A 16,077-nucleotide genomic window follows, 5' to 3' on the forward strand; every position below is an offset into this window, starting at 1 on the left:
TGTCTGTCCTCGATGGGTGGTGAACAAAAACATCATTTTGTAACGAATTGTGAAACCACAGAAAGTTACTTCGGAAGCAGAATGAAAGTTGGTGATCAATGTATGTTAAACCTAAACATGAAATCAAAACAGGTTTGCAACCACAGAAAATAAATGCAAATCATAAACGTCTATAGAAAACTCTGTCCCACTGTTACGGGCGAATTGTCGATCATAATTTAACTTTTCTGATCGCTACACGTCATCTGGTTTATATTCCGTCATCGGATTTGCCAAGTTCCGGTTGGTTTCCACATGATACGAATTACATGATTGCCGAAATTTGGTCAGCAGCAGAGATGGCGCCAAAGAAGAAGGATGCTTCCACGTCTGGCTCGGTAAGTGTAAATGTTACAGGCGACCCAATGTTACGGGCGAACATTGAATTAGTCGATTTATATACGATAGTTCAAGTTTTCACCAGTTCGGCCACAAGTACTTTAGAAAAGTAATTCAAACACACAATTAAACACGACTACTAGAGTTTGCTTCGCACTATGAATAAGAACAAGCTTTGCGCAAAGCCTCGCATAGAAAAAGTTGGACAGACTTACTTCGTTCGGGCATAACATTGAGACAGACATTTTATTGTCGGTCGTAACAAGTGGACATATTATCTGACGGTCGGACAAACTGGTAGACAGACGACTTCGGTCGGGCAAAATAGTATATATTTTTATGGACCTACCTGTAATATCATTCATTTATTTAATCTATCACATTTGACAATGTCGGAAATACGTATTCCTTTTCAATTTATCATTTTACATCGATAAATTAAAAAAGTATTCACTATTTTCCGTGATGTTATTGAAAATAAAATTATCGCACAACGGGTCCACATCGAACATGTCAAAGAGCAAAATATAGACGTTTTAAACAAATCTTTACATATATTATACAAAGTAATAAATAAAATCAACAAAAATATATATAAAAGTAATCAAACTTACATAGATGGGTTATTATTTCCATATGTTCGTGTATCGCGTGTAATGCAAGTCAAATGACATCTCGGCTTTCATCGCCTTGAATTCTCGGCTCGGACACAATGTTTAATGCCATAATATATGCATGAAAAATCTTTGTCACAGCTCATAACCTAGCACGATGCATTCACGAAGTTCCGTATTTTTAATATATATCATGATTTCCTGCTTAAAACGTTCAGAATAATACGATTTAACGAAAATCTTTCGTCAACTTCTGAAAATTACCAAACACGAACTTGTTATCACAGCTGTAATTTGATTGGCTGCCTTAGGTCACGTGCTCAAATTTGGCTAATCGCGAACCTTGTAGCAGATTTCGGCAAGAAAGCCTCATAAGAAACCAATTTTATTCCAATGACATCGATTGTTATAACTACGGAACAAAAACCAGACCATGTTACGAGCGTGTAGATGGAGGAATAAGCTTTCCAGCGATGTGTCATATGCCATTCTTCAACGAACGTGTTATTCATACGAAGTCTCGAAAACGGGGGTATTTCTTCATGTTACTGAGCGGACAGCCGCTGTTATCGGGAAATGGGTGATGACAGAAACTATTTATAATTCTTTTTAAAATGATTTTCCAATTACGTAAACAATGAAAATAAAACAGAAATGGGTAAGTGGATTTTATGAAATCTTATATTTGCCGAAAATCGTCAAGTTTTCGCTTCCTTGGTCCTTAATCTGGATGTTAACTACGTGTTAGCTTACATTTTATTTATTTACAACAAACTTATGCATTATTTTAAATAATGTGAAAAACATAACTTTCATATTTATAAAATATAGGATTATAGGATCAGACCTTTCAATTGATGTATAACATGTAGCAGCAAATATATTTTACAAGCAGATATCTTCTTTGATGAATGTTGGCTTCATCTATCACACAAGAGTCTCTGGGAACTTGTGAGTGAGTGAGTGAGTTGGGTTTAACGCCGCTTTTAACAGTATTCCAGTTATATCGTGTCCCAGCAGTAAACACTTCTGGTTGACTGGTGTTGAAAGAGTTAATTGACTCATTTATATCTTGGAGCTACTTTAATCTTCCATGGGGCTATGTAAAACATGTTAAACATTTACATACAAGGGTTAAAACAATAAATGACATGAAAAAATGTGAACATGAATTTAGGTTAGGATGGATGACTTTTTGTAAATTAAAACCTGAGAACTGTACTGTTTCAAAGAAAATTATACCTCCATATAAAATTACTCATTCAAAACTATATTATAGTTTTTTTAATTTGAATGCTGACATTTTTCAAAGTAGGGCCGAACAAAATTAATTGTGCGTTTCCTAGATTAGGATTTTAAGTGTGTAGGTCTACATCAAGCTTTATAAAAGTTAGTTTAAATTAAAAAAATAATGATAAAAAAATTCCCTATTCCTTAATCCTGGGAACATTTCATAAAAAATCAAAATATCTCCCCCCTCCCCTTTTCAGTTTTTTTAGCTTGGCGTAACAGAATATAAGTGTTGTCCTAGTTTGTTTATGAATAAAATATAGATCTATATGTTTATTGACAGTGCATTTTGCTTTATTGTAAATTAATGAATGTACTTATTGGTCTCATTAGAATGGTGAGAGGTGTAGGCGATGGGAGGCAGCTGAAAAAAGGTGACCAAGACTACATCGAACAGGAACGAAAGCGAAAAGCTGATTATAGGGGTCGGATGAATCCTGAACAAGTTGACAGGTAACAAACTTCAGAATTAACTTTGTGTTTTCCAATATAAAAACAAGATGGAGTTACTCCAAGTCAACAAGGGAAATATATATAGTCCGATATGTAGTAGATTAATAGATGGGTCCATTTCTCTGTTTATCAGTATGATCACATTGGACTCAACAATATACTTTTGGTTTTTAACAAAATGGAAACTCACATCCTCCAAAGGGAAGTAATTATACACAATATCATTACAAAATCTCATTTATGCTTAATAAATTAATCTTAAAAATAAAATACCACCTGGATATTAAACAAAACTTCAAATTTATATTTACTATATGGATGTGCTTCACTTTGGTAAAAGCATGGTAAATTACAATTATTACTTGTCTTGATACTTCCTAGATCACAATTAAATTCAGTTATACAGTCTATATTTTGCTTATTAGAACCACTGTGGCAAAGTGGTTAAGTCTAGAACTCAAAATCCACAGGAAATTTGGGTCTGGGTTCAAATGAAAAGTTGGCCGAGTTTGTGGCAGCCCCATCTAAAATTAACCTGGTTGTTCATGGGGCAATATTTACATTTTCAGTCTTCTGTCTTCAGTCTGCTTTCGTGAATCCTTCAATAAAATTAAACTGTGCAGCTTGCTTATGAAATCATGTTGAAGTGGCAAATACATATTATATATTATAATTTTGATTTCAACAGGTGGATGATTGGCCATGGGTGACTTTTTTCACTAAAGTGAAACAAAGATGGCTGGCAAAGGACATCCACCACACTGTCATGTTCGAAGACGTCAGAATAGCAATTGATTGGACATTATTTGAGGTAGGACATTTAATAGAACTTTATCTAACTCAAAATATTGCATCATATTTCTGACTGTTGTACTGAAAGAATTCAAGTTTTTGGTCATGAATATAATGTTGTTTAAAGGGACAGTCCCCGAAAACACTGTTTTTATGGTTAGATATGTTAGCATGTGCTGTGCATTGGAGCTGTACAACAATTTCAACAATAATCTTCATCTGCACATAGATAATAACAAAATAGCAAATTAGATTCACTATGAATGGACCGATTTTCACCAAACTTTACCATGTGTTGCACAAGTGTATCTTGCAAAAGTGAAGTGTAGCATACTAAAGTAGGTCACCTTACCTATATATTATTGACTTATTATCTTTCGATGAGGGACTATGAATTGCCTTGCCTTGTATGTTAATGTTCTTCAATTTTTAACATTTTATTGGTGATGCAATTATATATATCTTGTTGATACAGGAGATGACTAACGCCCTGTCCACCTTTAGAATGGACTACGAGATCAAGAACCAAGAGGACTTCAATAACCAGTTTCTGAATAAACATAAAAAGGAGTATGGCAAAACTGATATTGGTCATTGAGATAAACAATATTCAAGATACAGGATAGCTAATGTTTAATTGCACAGTGGAAGACTTTCAAAGTTAAATTAAATTAAATTAATTTTTCTAAAATGATTTTTCATGTGGATACAAAATAGCAGCAATTGTACAGCTTTGCCTAGGAATAATTTATTGTGTCGCAGTTTTTTCCTGATTAAGTCTTGCGATAATACTTTGAATTCATCAACAATTTGAAGTGGTTTGTAAAATATTCAGTACAATGAATAATTGTCAAACAGTTACTGAATATATAAATTATAAAGGGTTATTCCTAAATGAATGTTTGAGAGGGCTGGGGTGTACATTTAAAAATATTTAATGAGTGGTGGGGATATCAAGATTCCACAATCTGTTATTTTTAATATACAACTTGCATACAGCATTATAGTTTTAAAATTTGATGGGCGTGTGGGGTCCCTGAGTCTTAGAAAATATCTTCCTGCCCTGCCCACATTAATTTCTGGAAAACCCCAAACCACATTCCAGGCTGTTGGGAATCTTGTCTACCGATAAACAATTGTACTTGGAATGAAATTATGTATTAATACAGTAATGGAATGTGTTATCACTATATATTACAACTTCATTACAATGTAATTACCCTGGTGTGTTAATTAGTAACTTAATGTCAAAATAATATCTAGAAACAAAAGAATTTTCTTCTAGAACATATTTCGGGCATACCATGAGGCACAAGCATTTTTTTTTACAAAGTAGACACATTTATAGTTGGTTGTAAAGAAGACATAATTGCATGATACTTCATGAATTTTTATGCTAAATTAGATATTATTGATATGCATATGATTTAATTCAGAAATAATGAACAGCTGTTATTTTCCGGCGATGGGACAGCCTTATTGGGTTGTTTATATTGAAAAATATTCCATGGTTATAGACCAGTTAGAAATTATTTTGAGATACATCGTCATCACCATTGTAGAATTTGTGACTTGTCACACAGTATGATTTGGAATATGAAATAAAAGTGGTTTGCAGACTGTATTTTATCCTGTTTTGCTTTGTATGTCCTTTGTTCGTCCTGACATCACAAATGTCTGTCCTTTGTTCGTCCCGACATCACAAATGTCTGTCCTTTGTTCGTCCCGACACAAAACCCTGATTTTTATTTGTCTTGTGCTGCTTAAATAGTTGTAATTAACCTTTAATTGTTTGATTATATCTTAATGTACTTGTAATGTTTCATTCCATACTTCAGGGAACATTTAATTTTTCTTGTAAATTGCTATTTTAAAGCATCATGTCTGTCTCCGTTTGTCCCAACACTTTTTGATTTTTTTTTAACCTTGAAAGAGTTTCAAGACATTGATATATTCACATGTATTAATCCCATTTTGGGTGGCAAGTTGTACCCACTACCCGAAATGCAAATGAATTAAAACAGATTTATATGAAGAAAACTTAGGTTTTGTCTGTCCTCGTTCGTCCCAACATGTCTGCGTACCATCAGTGTTTTCATGTCAAAATTAAACAAACTGAGCCAGATATTATCTTCCCATGTCCAAAGATGAAAAAAAGAATGTTTAAACTTGTCAAAAATGCCGCAACCTTGTCTTTTCATAAATATCTAAATACTGACTCCAATGTAACACTTCAATGGGCATAAAAGTGAATAAGGACTCAAGAGTCATCATACAAATAATACCCTGGAGTCCATGTAAAAGGTATATTGGAGAAGCTTTATGATCACATGTCCAATCTGATCTGAAACCAGCATCCCAATCAATAGAAGGATGTCTGTTGTGGACAATATAGACAGCTTGATAAGCACTTCCTGATCTTCCCCATCGAAAAATAATTGCAACCATGGCTGACAAATGTAACATGAACTTCGAAGCACACAAGACATTTCTCATCATATTGCACTCATATCCTGGACAACATATGCGATATATGAAATACATCCATATTGATGATGTATACAAGCAGCCAGCTCTGATGCTACCGCCTCAAGCAGGCTGGGAACATGTTTCTCAATGAGTAAATGGTACGGTGGCAATAGAATTTCAAACTTATAAACTTATAATCAGAAAGCATCACAAGGATGTTCACTAAGTTGTCGAACAAGACTTGTAGATTGAAACAACTAAAGTGTTGTCACAAAAGATTTGTGGTAAGTCACAGAATATTTTGCCATCAGTCAGTGTTCGAAATACCTGCCTGCCCGACCGTCCGAGACAGGTTGATTTCAACTCGGGCTGCCAGATTTTTAAATCCCCCTGCCTGACGGTCGGGTTATATTTCATATATTCTAAATATTTCCCGATGATAAGCATTAATTCACATGTAAAGATGAATGATAAAATGTAACCAAAAAGAAACCCTGTTAGCTTATCCTGAGAAACATATGATTATAGTGGGCAGGCAGGTTTTGGTCAGAGCTGGCAAGTATTTCAGGTAGCCAGTCCTGTGGTCTGGCTGAAATTTTTGGGACTTTCATACCCTGCATCAGTATGTTTAATCTGTTTTGCATGACATAAGCCAATTAGCCAATCAGGAAACGGTAGACGACTAGTGGGCATGTCCTAAACTAAAAAGAGTTCCGACAAAATATATTCCTTGGCTTAGTTAAGCCAATCAAATGCCATGTAATCACTTGCAACATGGAACATCTTTTGTTCCAAATAAGCAGTGTAATTTCAGGACCAATGTCAAGTTATCATTAACTCGGCTGTACATTATGAGAAATAATGTCACTTAATGTCTTAAATATATAACCAGGACAATTGTAGAGTCTGTGACTTTAGTCATCAGCCTGAAGTCAGAGTCGGGTAACATTTCTTTTGGTTCAGTGGGCTTTGCTAATAAAAGTATACATTGACACTAACTAAATGAGCTCAAAAGACAGGTTCGAGTGAGAAGACTCAAACTTTTTCGACTGATTGTATTTGAGATTATCACCCAACATGAATACAGAATGATGATTCCAAACTGATCAATGACAGCTCTCTGGGAACAAAATTTGGAGAAAACATTATTGAACGTGGAACTGTTGATGTAACATTTCTGTGTTTGCACACAGATTACAATCAATTTCATTTCAGATTTTCAGGAATAGGAACATATAACTGCGTATATGATACCTCCATGCCAGAATGATGAGATCTGATTGGTCCACATGATCTTGATAAAATACTGTGTATTCCGCCTTGGAGAGGAATAAATTTCTCAGCAGGGGAATAAATCCCTTATACCCCACCACAAGCAAGTCAGGCTGCATGTGGATTTCTGAGATTTGATTGAGTATGGTTTTCACACCACTTTTAGCAATATTCCACCAATATCACTGTGGGGGATATGGACTTCACACATTGTACCAATGTGAGGAATCGAACCCGGGCCTATGGCAGGACAAACGACCACTTTTACCACTAGGCTACTGGACCGCTCCTGGATTTCTGAGAGGCAGAATAAATCATTTAATGATTTATACCCCGCTTTAAAGCAAAAAGCTGCATGCTTTTTCAAAGTCATAGCACAAGTTTACCTGGATCAGCTCAATCGCACTATCTTCTACCAATTTTGAATTTGTTTTAGTTATTTAACAATGTGATATCAAGACATGTTGGTAAGATAAATTTGATGTGGCAGAATCACTCAGAGCCGGAGGCGAGAGGTATGAAACTTAAAGCAGGACGCATAAAACACAATCAACCACTGGTCTGAGCCCGTCGCATGGATTGAAACTAACACAATCAACCACTGGTCTGAGCCCGTTGCATGGATTGAAACTAACACAATCAACCACTGGTCTGAGCCCAGTGGCATGGATTGAAACTTACACAATCAACCAATGGTCTGAGCCCGTCGCATGGATTGAAACTAACACAATCAACCACTGGTCTGAGCCCGTCGCATGGATTGAAACTAACATAATCAACCACTGGTCTGAGCCTATCGCATGGATTGAAACTAACACAATCAACCACTGGTCTGAGCCCGTTGCATGGATTGAAACTAACATAATCAACCACTGGTCTGAGCCCAGTGGCATGGATTGAAACTAACACAATCAACCACTGGTCTGAGCCCGTTGCATGGATTGAAACTAACATAATCAACCACTGGTCTGACCCCAGTCGCATGAATTGAAACTAACATAATCAACCACTGGTCTGAGCCCAGTGGCATGGATTGAAACTAACACAATCAACCACTGGTCTGAGCTCGTTGCATGGATTGAAACTAACATAATCAACCACTGGTCTGACCCCAGTCGCATGGATTGAAACTAACACAATCAACCACTGGTCTGAGCCCGTCGCATGGACTGAAACTAACACAATCAACCACTGGTCTGAGCCCGTCGCATGGACTGAAACTAACACAATCAACCACTGGTCTGAGCCCAGTGGCATGGATTGAAACTAACACAATCAACCACTGGTCTGAGCCCGACGCATGGATTGAAACTAACACAATCAACCACTGGTCTGAGCCCGACGCATGGATTGAAACTAACACAATCAACCACTGGTCTGAGCCTGACGCATGGATTGAAACTAACACAATCAACCACTGGTCTGAGCCCGACGCATGGATTGAAACTAACACAATCAACCACTGGTCTGAGCCCAGTGGCATGGACTGAAACTAACACAATCAACCACTGGTCTGAGCCCAGTGGCATGGATTGAAACTAACACAATCAACCACTGGTCTGAGCACGTCGCATGGATTGAAACTAACACAATCAACCACTGGTCTGAGCCCGTCCCGTGGATTGAAACTAACATAATCAACCACTGGTCTGAGCACGTCGCATGGATTGAAACTTACACAATCAACCACTGGTCTGAGCCCGTCGCATGGATTGAAACTAACACAATCAACAACTGGTCTGACCCGTTGCATGGATTGAAACTAACACAATCAACCACTAGTCTGAGCCCTTCGCATGGATTGAAACTAACACAATCAACAACTGGTCTGAACCCGTTACACGGATTGAAACTAACACAATTAACCAATGGTCTGAGCCCAGTGGCATGGATTGAAACTAACACAATCAACAACTGGTCTGAACCCGTTGCATGGATTGAAACTAACACAATCAACCACTGGTCTGAGCCCGTCGCATGGATTGAAACTAACACAATCAACAACTGGTCTGAACCCGTTGCATGGATTGAAACTAACACAATCAACCACTGGTCTGAGCACGTTGCATGGACTGAAATTAACACAATCAACCACTGGTCTGAGCCCAGTGGCATGGACTGAAACTAACACAATCAACCACTGGTCTGAGCCCAGTGGCATGGATTGAAACTAACACAATCAACCACTGGTCTGAGCCCGACGCATGGATTGAAACTAACACAATCAACCACTGGTCTGAGCCCGACGCATGGATTGAAACTAACACAATCAACCACTGGTCTGAGCCTGACGCATGGATTGAAACTAACACAATCAACCACTGGTCTGAGCCCGACGCATGGATTGAAACTAACACAATCAACCACTGGTCTGAGCCCAGTGGCATGGACTGAAACTAACACAATCAACCACTGGTCTGAGCCCAGTGGCATGGATTGAAACTAACACAATCAACCACTGGTCTGAGCACGTCGCATGGATTGAAACTAACACAATCAACCACTGGTCTGAGCCCGTCCCGTGGATTGAAACTAACATAATCAACCACTGGTCTGAGCACGTCGCATGGATTGAAACTTACACAATCAACCACTGGTCTGAGCCCGTCGCATGGATTGAAACTAACACAATCAACAACTGGTCTGAACCCGTTGCATGGATTGAAACTAACACAATCAACCACTAGTCTGAGCCCTTCGCATGGATTGAAACTAACACAATCAACAACTGGTCTGAACCCGTTACACGGATTGAAACTAACACAATTAACCAATGGTCTGAGCCCAGTGGCATGGATTGAAACTAACACAATCAACAACTGGTCTGAACCCGTTGCATGGATTGAAACTAACACAATCAACCACTGGTCTGAGCCCGTCGCATGGATTGAAACTAACACAATCAACAACTGGTCTGAACCCGTTGCATGGATTGAAACTAACACAATCAACCACTGGTCTGAGCACGTTGCATGGACTGAAATTAACACAATCAACCACTGGTCTGAGCCCAGTGGCATGGATTGAAACTAACACAATCAACCACTGGTCTGAGACCAGTGGCATGGATTGCAACTAACACAATCAACCACTGGTCTGAGCACGTCGCATGGACTGAAATTAACACAATCAACCACTGGTCTGAGCCCAGTGGCATGGATTGAAACTAACACAATAGAACCACTGGTCTGAGACCAGTGGCATGGATTGAAACTTACACAATCAACAACTGGTCTGAGCCCAGTGGCATGGATTGAAACTAACACAAACAGTTGCACATACATGGTGATATAGTTTCAACACTACCACCATGGAGAATCAGTTTCACATTCTTAAAGTAAGTAAAATTATAAAAGGTGATCGACTAAAACCCAGACAAGTTTGGCTACACAGCATCCTAAACACATATTGACCTCATTACCTACCTTACACAATGTATTAAGCACTTTGCTCCAATTAGCGCTCCCCCATCATCAAAAATTCAAATATCCTTCTTCAAGAAATCACATACAGTTAATATTATTACATCAAAAGTATTCAGAAGCCATAACTGAACAAAATGAAGTGCAAATGATAGTCTTGGAATTCTGTATTTTACCTGGGTAATTAATATGGCAAATACGGTAGATCATTCTGTTTCATACTTTAACAGTCTACATGAATCCAGTAGACAGAGGAAACAAATTCCAACTGTATTCATTTGTTTGTCTAAGCCAAAAATCAATTAGACATCGACAAAGCGCTTCCCTGAATTTCAGGTTCAATTAACCTCCCCAGGAGAGGCTCTAATCAATGCAGACTGGAGCATTCAAAGGATGAAATCAAATAAAATGCATCCACAAACAGATACTACCAGTGAAGTACTTAATTCATGAGTTCAATTTTGAAAACACTTCACCTGAAGTGGACATGGTTGTGGACCACCTTCAACAGACTCATTCCTCCGGTGAGTTTAACAGCTTGACTAACCAAACAAACAAACTCAGGACTCGTATCTTCATACAATACACATAGTAAGTGAGTGATTTGAACATATTTCCTTTCACAAAAATATGATAATGGATTGGTAAACAAGCAAATCGCTTATGCTAATATCACCCGATGATACATAATACATGATACATCAAAATCCATCAGTGAAGGTCTAATGTAACAAATGACATATACATGTCAAGCTAGATGTGTATGAATGATAAATATATTTGTATTTTAAATTAGTAAGTGAGTTTGGTTTAATGACACTTTGAATAGTATTTCAGTTATATCACAGTGCATCTACTTTAGTGCACAGGTATGGTACTGACAAACCAAAATCCCACCAAGAAACCTACAACCACAAGTTCCTGGTACGCCTAAGGGACACAACTCTGCACAGTGTCATGTGCCATTATATGACTGCATGGACCTGTGCCCTCCAAATATATCCTTGCGTACTGTGTTTTCAAGTCCCAAAGAAGTATTTCTGATTAAGTGTCTAAAAATAATCCCATTACGCTAAAATCAAGTATTACCTTTGAGAACATTTATTTCTGTTAACAATTGGATTTAACACTGCTGGAATACTGCTACTTATAAAACCACACTCATTCACTGTACACAAAGCAGGGGTATTGACTCAATGCCTTGAATTGTCAGCATAATCAGGCAAACTATGAGTTTTTTAGCTACAAAATGCAAAATATCATAAAACATAATTCCGGAATCAAACAAATGTAAACACAAATGCCAAGAAATGCAGTAGTTCAAGAGCAGTAAAGAAGGGAGGCTCAGTATCAATAACATAGGCTCATGTACACGACAGCATTCTAATAATATCTCACCAAAATTGATCACTTAAAAGCAACAATTTCCAAAATGCCCCAAAACTTGGATGATTGCACTGCATCCATCACCAGAACGTTCTGTACACACACAAATGACCAATGGTAAGTATGGCGCTACTCCTATTCCATGTACATAAACTCCACTGATGTTCATAATTGTGTCATAGATGTGGTAGATTTTCTATCATCACCCTCAATTTGGTGAATTTCCTGACCGAGGAAAAAAAGCGTAAACCATAAAATAAAGAGGACATGACCGGCCTTATCTGGCAGGATCGATGTCTGACTCAAAGTGTGCTGAGAGGCCTCGGCAAGACAAGAATACAGATCAGCTTCCACTTAATGCCTTATCCATCATACTCTCTTACTATTAGTGTAGGCAACTTAGGGACACAACAGGAAAAAACTCACTTTTCATCAATATCCGATTTGAGACAGTTCACCTGTTCCATCAGTACAAGTATCACGGGTCAAGTATAGACAAACATGTTCAAACAAAGGGACTGATGTAATTTCAGTGGAAATTGATTGATTTAGCTATTATGCTTAAACTATCACACCAACTGCAGGATTAAACGGTGCAAGGCTGTCAGATTGTGGGCTATCTGTATCAATATATCTCTACTTGCCAACCGGGGAAAGTAATGAAAATCACACTATATCAAACACTTTCTTGGATGAAATGGGCTGGCATAAAATATGGAATATGATCATATGCAATCGTTCATGTTCTCAAGAGCAAAGATTGTATCGATTTTGAATTTGAAGTTGTCTTGAAGAAACTTTGTTATAATTTCTCCTTCATATACACAGAGAGAGAGAATAATGTTTATTATAGTGTCACATGTTATATACACTTCATACTAAAACACGTACACGAACAGTAAAATATAACATCCGACCAAGTATGGTCTACGAGACACTTAGACATAAAAGCAAATTAAAACGCCATGATCAGGGGTGCATTTATACATCTCAATAATCCTGTGAGACACAGATGGAACAATGATGTAGAGTGTTACACAACATCCTTCCATGTGACTTAAACCCTCAGAGCTTCATCTTATTATGGGGGCAAATTTGGTTATATCTTCCACAGCATAATAACCATAATAGGCTTTGAATGGAAAAATCTGATTAAGCAAGTTTGGATGATTACTGTTTCAATAACAAAAAGAAATCTCGAGAGGTCAAAACTTAGGGAAGATAAATTCTGTAACGTAGTTATCAAATTAGCTCTGTTAACCCCTAAGAACACAACTGAATCACAGAAACAATATTAACCCATTATGTAAATTCCTACCCAATTCTGTAAACTCCTAAAGTATTAATCCATTGCGTAAACCCCTACACTATTAACACATTCTGTAAACCCCTACACAAATAACACATTCTGTAAAACCCCTACACAAATATTTTGTTTGTTTTGTTTGTTGTTTAATGCCCCACTCAGCAATATTCCAGCTACATGACAGCAGTCTGTAAATAATCGAGTCTGGACCAGACAATCCAGTGATTAATATCATGAGCATCGATCCACGCATTTGGGATCAATGACATGCATCAACCAAGTCAGTCAGCCTGACCACCCGATCCTGTTAGTCACCTTTTATGGCAAGCATGGGTTTGCTGAAGACCTATTCTTCCCCGGATCCTACACAAATAACACATTCTGTAAACCCCTACACTATTAACATATTCTGTCAGCCCCTACACTAATAACACATTCTGTAAACCCCTATACTATTAACACATTCTGTGAACCCCTACACAAATAACACATTCTATAAACCCCTACACTAATAACACATTCTGTAAACCCCTACACCAATAACACATTCTGTAAACCCCTACACTATTAACATATTCTGTAAACCCCTACACCAATAACACATTCTGTAAACTCCTACACTAATAACACATTCTATAAACCCCTACACTAATAACACATTCTGTAAACCCCTACACCAATAACACATTCTGTAAACCCCTACACTATTAACATATTCTGTAAACCCCTACACTATTAACATATTCTGTAAACCCCTACACCAATAACACATTCTGTAAACCCCTACACTATTAACATATTCTGTAAACCCCTTCACTATTAACATATTCTGTAAACCCCTACACCAATAACACATTCTGTAAACCCCTACACTATTAACATATTCTGGTAACCCCTACACTAATAACACATTCTGTAAACCCCTACACCAATAACACATTCTGTAAACCCCTACACTATTAACATATTCTGTAAACCCCTACACTAATAACACATTCTGTAAACCCCTACACTATTAACATATTCTGTAAACCCCTACACTAATAACACATTCTATAAACCCCTACACTAATAACACATTCTGTAAACCCCTACACCAATAACACATTCTGTAAACCCCTACACTATTAACATATTCTGTAAACCCCTACACCAATAACACATTCTGTAAACCCCTACACTAATAACGCATTCTGTAAACCCCTACACTAATAACGCATTCTGTAAACCCCTACACTGTGAACACATTCTGTAAACCCCTACACTAATAACGCATTCTGTAAAACCCTACACTATTAACCCACACTACAAAACCCCACACTGTTAACCCACTCTGTAAAACCCCACACTATTATCCCTCTCGATAAAACGACTACACTATTAACCCACACTACAAAACCCTACACTATTAACTCACTCCACAATAATAACTCAAACTATGAAGCTGGAAAGAGTTGAGGAGAACACTGAGTGTTGCTGTTAAAACCTAGATCGAATTTCGTTCTCTCGGACACATCCCTAAAACATGCTGTATACAAGATTACTCATTAAATCGATCAAGTACAAGATAGGAACTATTTTGTGTCCGATCTGTGCAAATAGCCTATTGGCCACGTCTAGACAAACCGTCACCTTGCATCACCCACAATGCACCTCTGCCGTCTCCAATCGGTCAACCCATAGCACTCCAATTATACACTATACTGCCTAGACTGCCTAGACTGCCAGCTGTCAGAGGAAAGAAGGTGGGAAAATTATGTTTTCATTGACATGTTAGCCCCTAATATGTTACCCAGTGAATCAATAACTTTAAGCAGCTGTGAAAGCGTCTTCAAGTCAAAAGGCTAGGTATTACCACTTAAGTCCCATATCATTAGCACTAAAACGCTATCAACACTAGTTGTGGTTTGGGGATTAGAAATACTGAGAAACCTCTTCCTGTGCACTTGCATTAAAATCACGAAAGCCAGACCAATCTGTCTTCTTGTGCCACGATTGATGGAGTCAACAAGAAAAATAATCAAGTCTTCGATAGGCATCTAGAAGTTAGAAGAATATAAAGAGACAAAACTTTTAAGGGTAAAACAACTTCATAATTGTTTGAAAAAACTTCACCTGATGAACGGGCAAGAAGTTCCCCTGAAACGTTAGTTAAAAAATGAAGAAGTTGTTATCCTTAATAGTTTCATGTCATCCCCACAAAAAATATCAAAATGTAAAGGTTACTAAAATGAAGCTCAGAGCTCCAGATAAGCTGTGTATCTGCGTAAAATACGCATCAGAAATGCAGAAATACGCAGTAAAATATAATCCAAGCGTATCAAATATGCAACGAACATTACAGATACGCTACAAAAATAAAACTTGTGCATATCATCAAAATATTGTGAAGTCACCCTGCGTTTTCGATTAGCAAATCAGCAACTTATTTTGAAATTATAAACGGACATTCCGTCAAGCTTGCCAAACTCCACGATGACAGTTACATCATCATCATTTGCTGTCACACTTTCTTGTGGAAGTATCGTGGTATTTTTGAGTCCTATAAAGCTCTCGAACCCACATGACACCAGTTTGCAGGGACTAGATGAATAGTGTTTTTAAATAGTAAACTTAAATACCCACATGTGTAAAAACTAGTGGGTAACAGAAATTTGAATACCCAGATAGAATTACTGATACCCAATGGTTTTAA

The 16,077-nt window shown here is 37.5% G+C and overlaps 1 protein-coding gene and 1 long non-coding RNA gene across 3 annotated transcripts in view; one reads left to right on the top strand and one right to left on the bottom strand.

The window, feature by feature from the left end:
- The window catches only part of LOC124116419 (tubby-related protein 4-like), a 246,982-nt gene that overhangs the window by 203,436 nt on the left and 27,469 nt on the right, over positions 1-16,077 (bottom strand). The window lies entirely within an intron of this gene.
- Positions 1,725-4,063, top strand: LOC125372918. 2 transcript variants are annotated; one of them, XR_007218271.1, is made up of 4 exons: positions 1,725-1,735; positions 2,616-2,735; positions 3,424-3,546; positions 4,003-4,063. It is a non-coding gene; the product is annotated as an uncharacterized LOC125372918 (long non-coding RNA). The 2 variants fall into 2 exon arrangements; XR_007218270.1 differs by lacking the exon at positions 1,725-1,735 and having other exon boundaries at positions 2,276-2,735.

The sequence above is a fragment of the Haliotis rufescens genome, unplaced genomic scaffold (genome assembly GCF_023055435.1).
Source record: "Haliotis rufescens isolate VD_foot unplaced genomic scaffold, xgHalRufe1.0.p SCAF_5, whole genome shotgun sequence".
Taxonomy (NCBI): domain Eukaryota; kingdom Metazoa; phylum Mollusca; class Gastropoda; order Lepetellida; family Haliotidae; genus Haliotis; species Haliotis rufescens.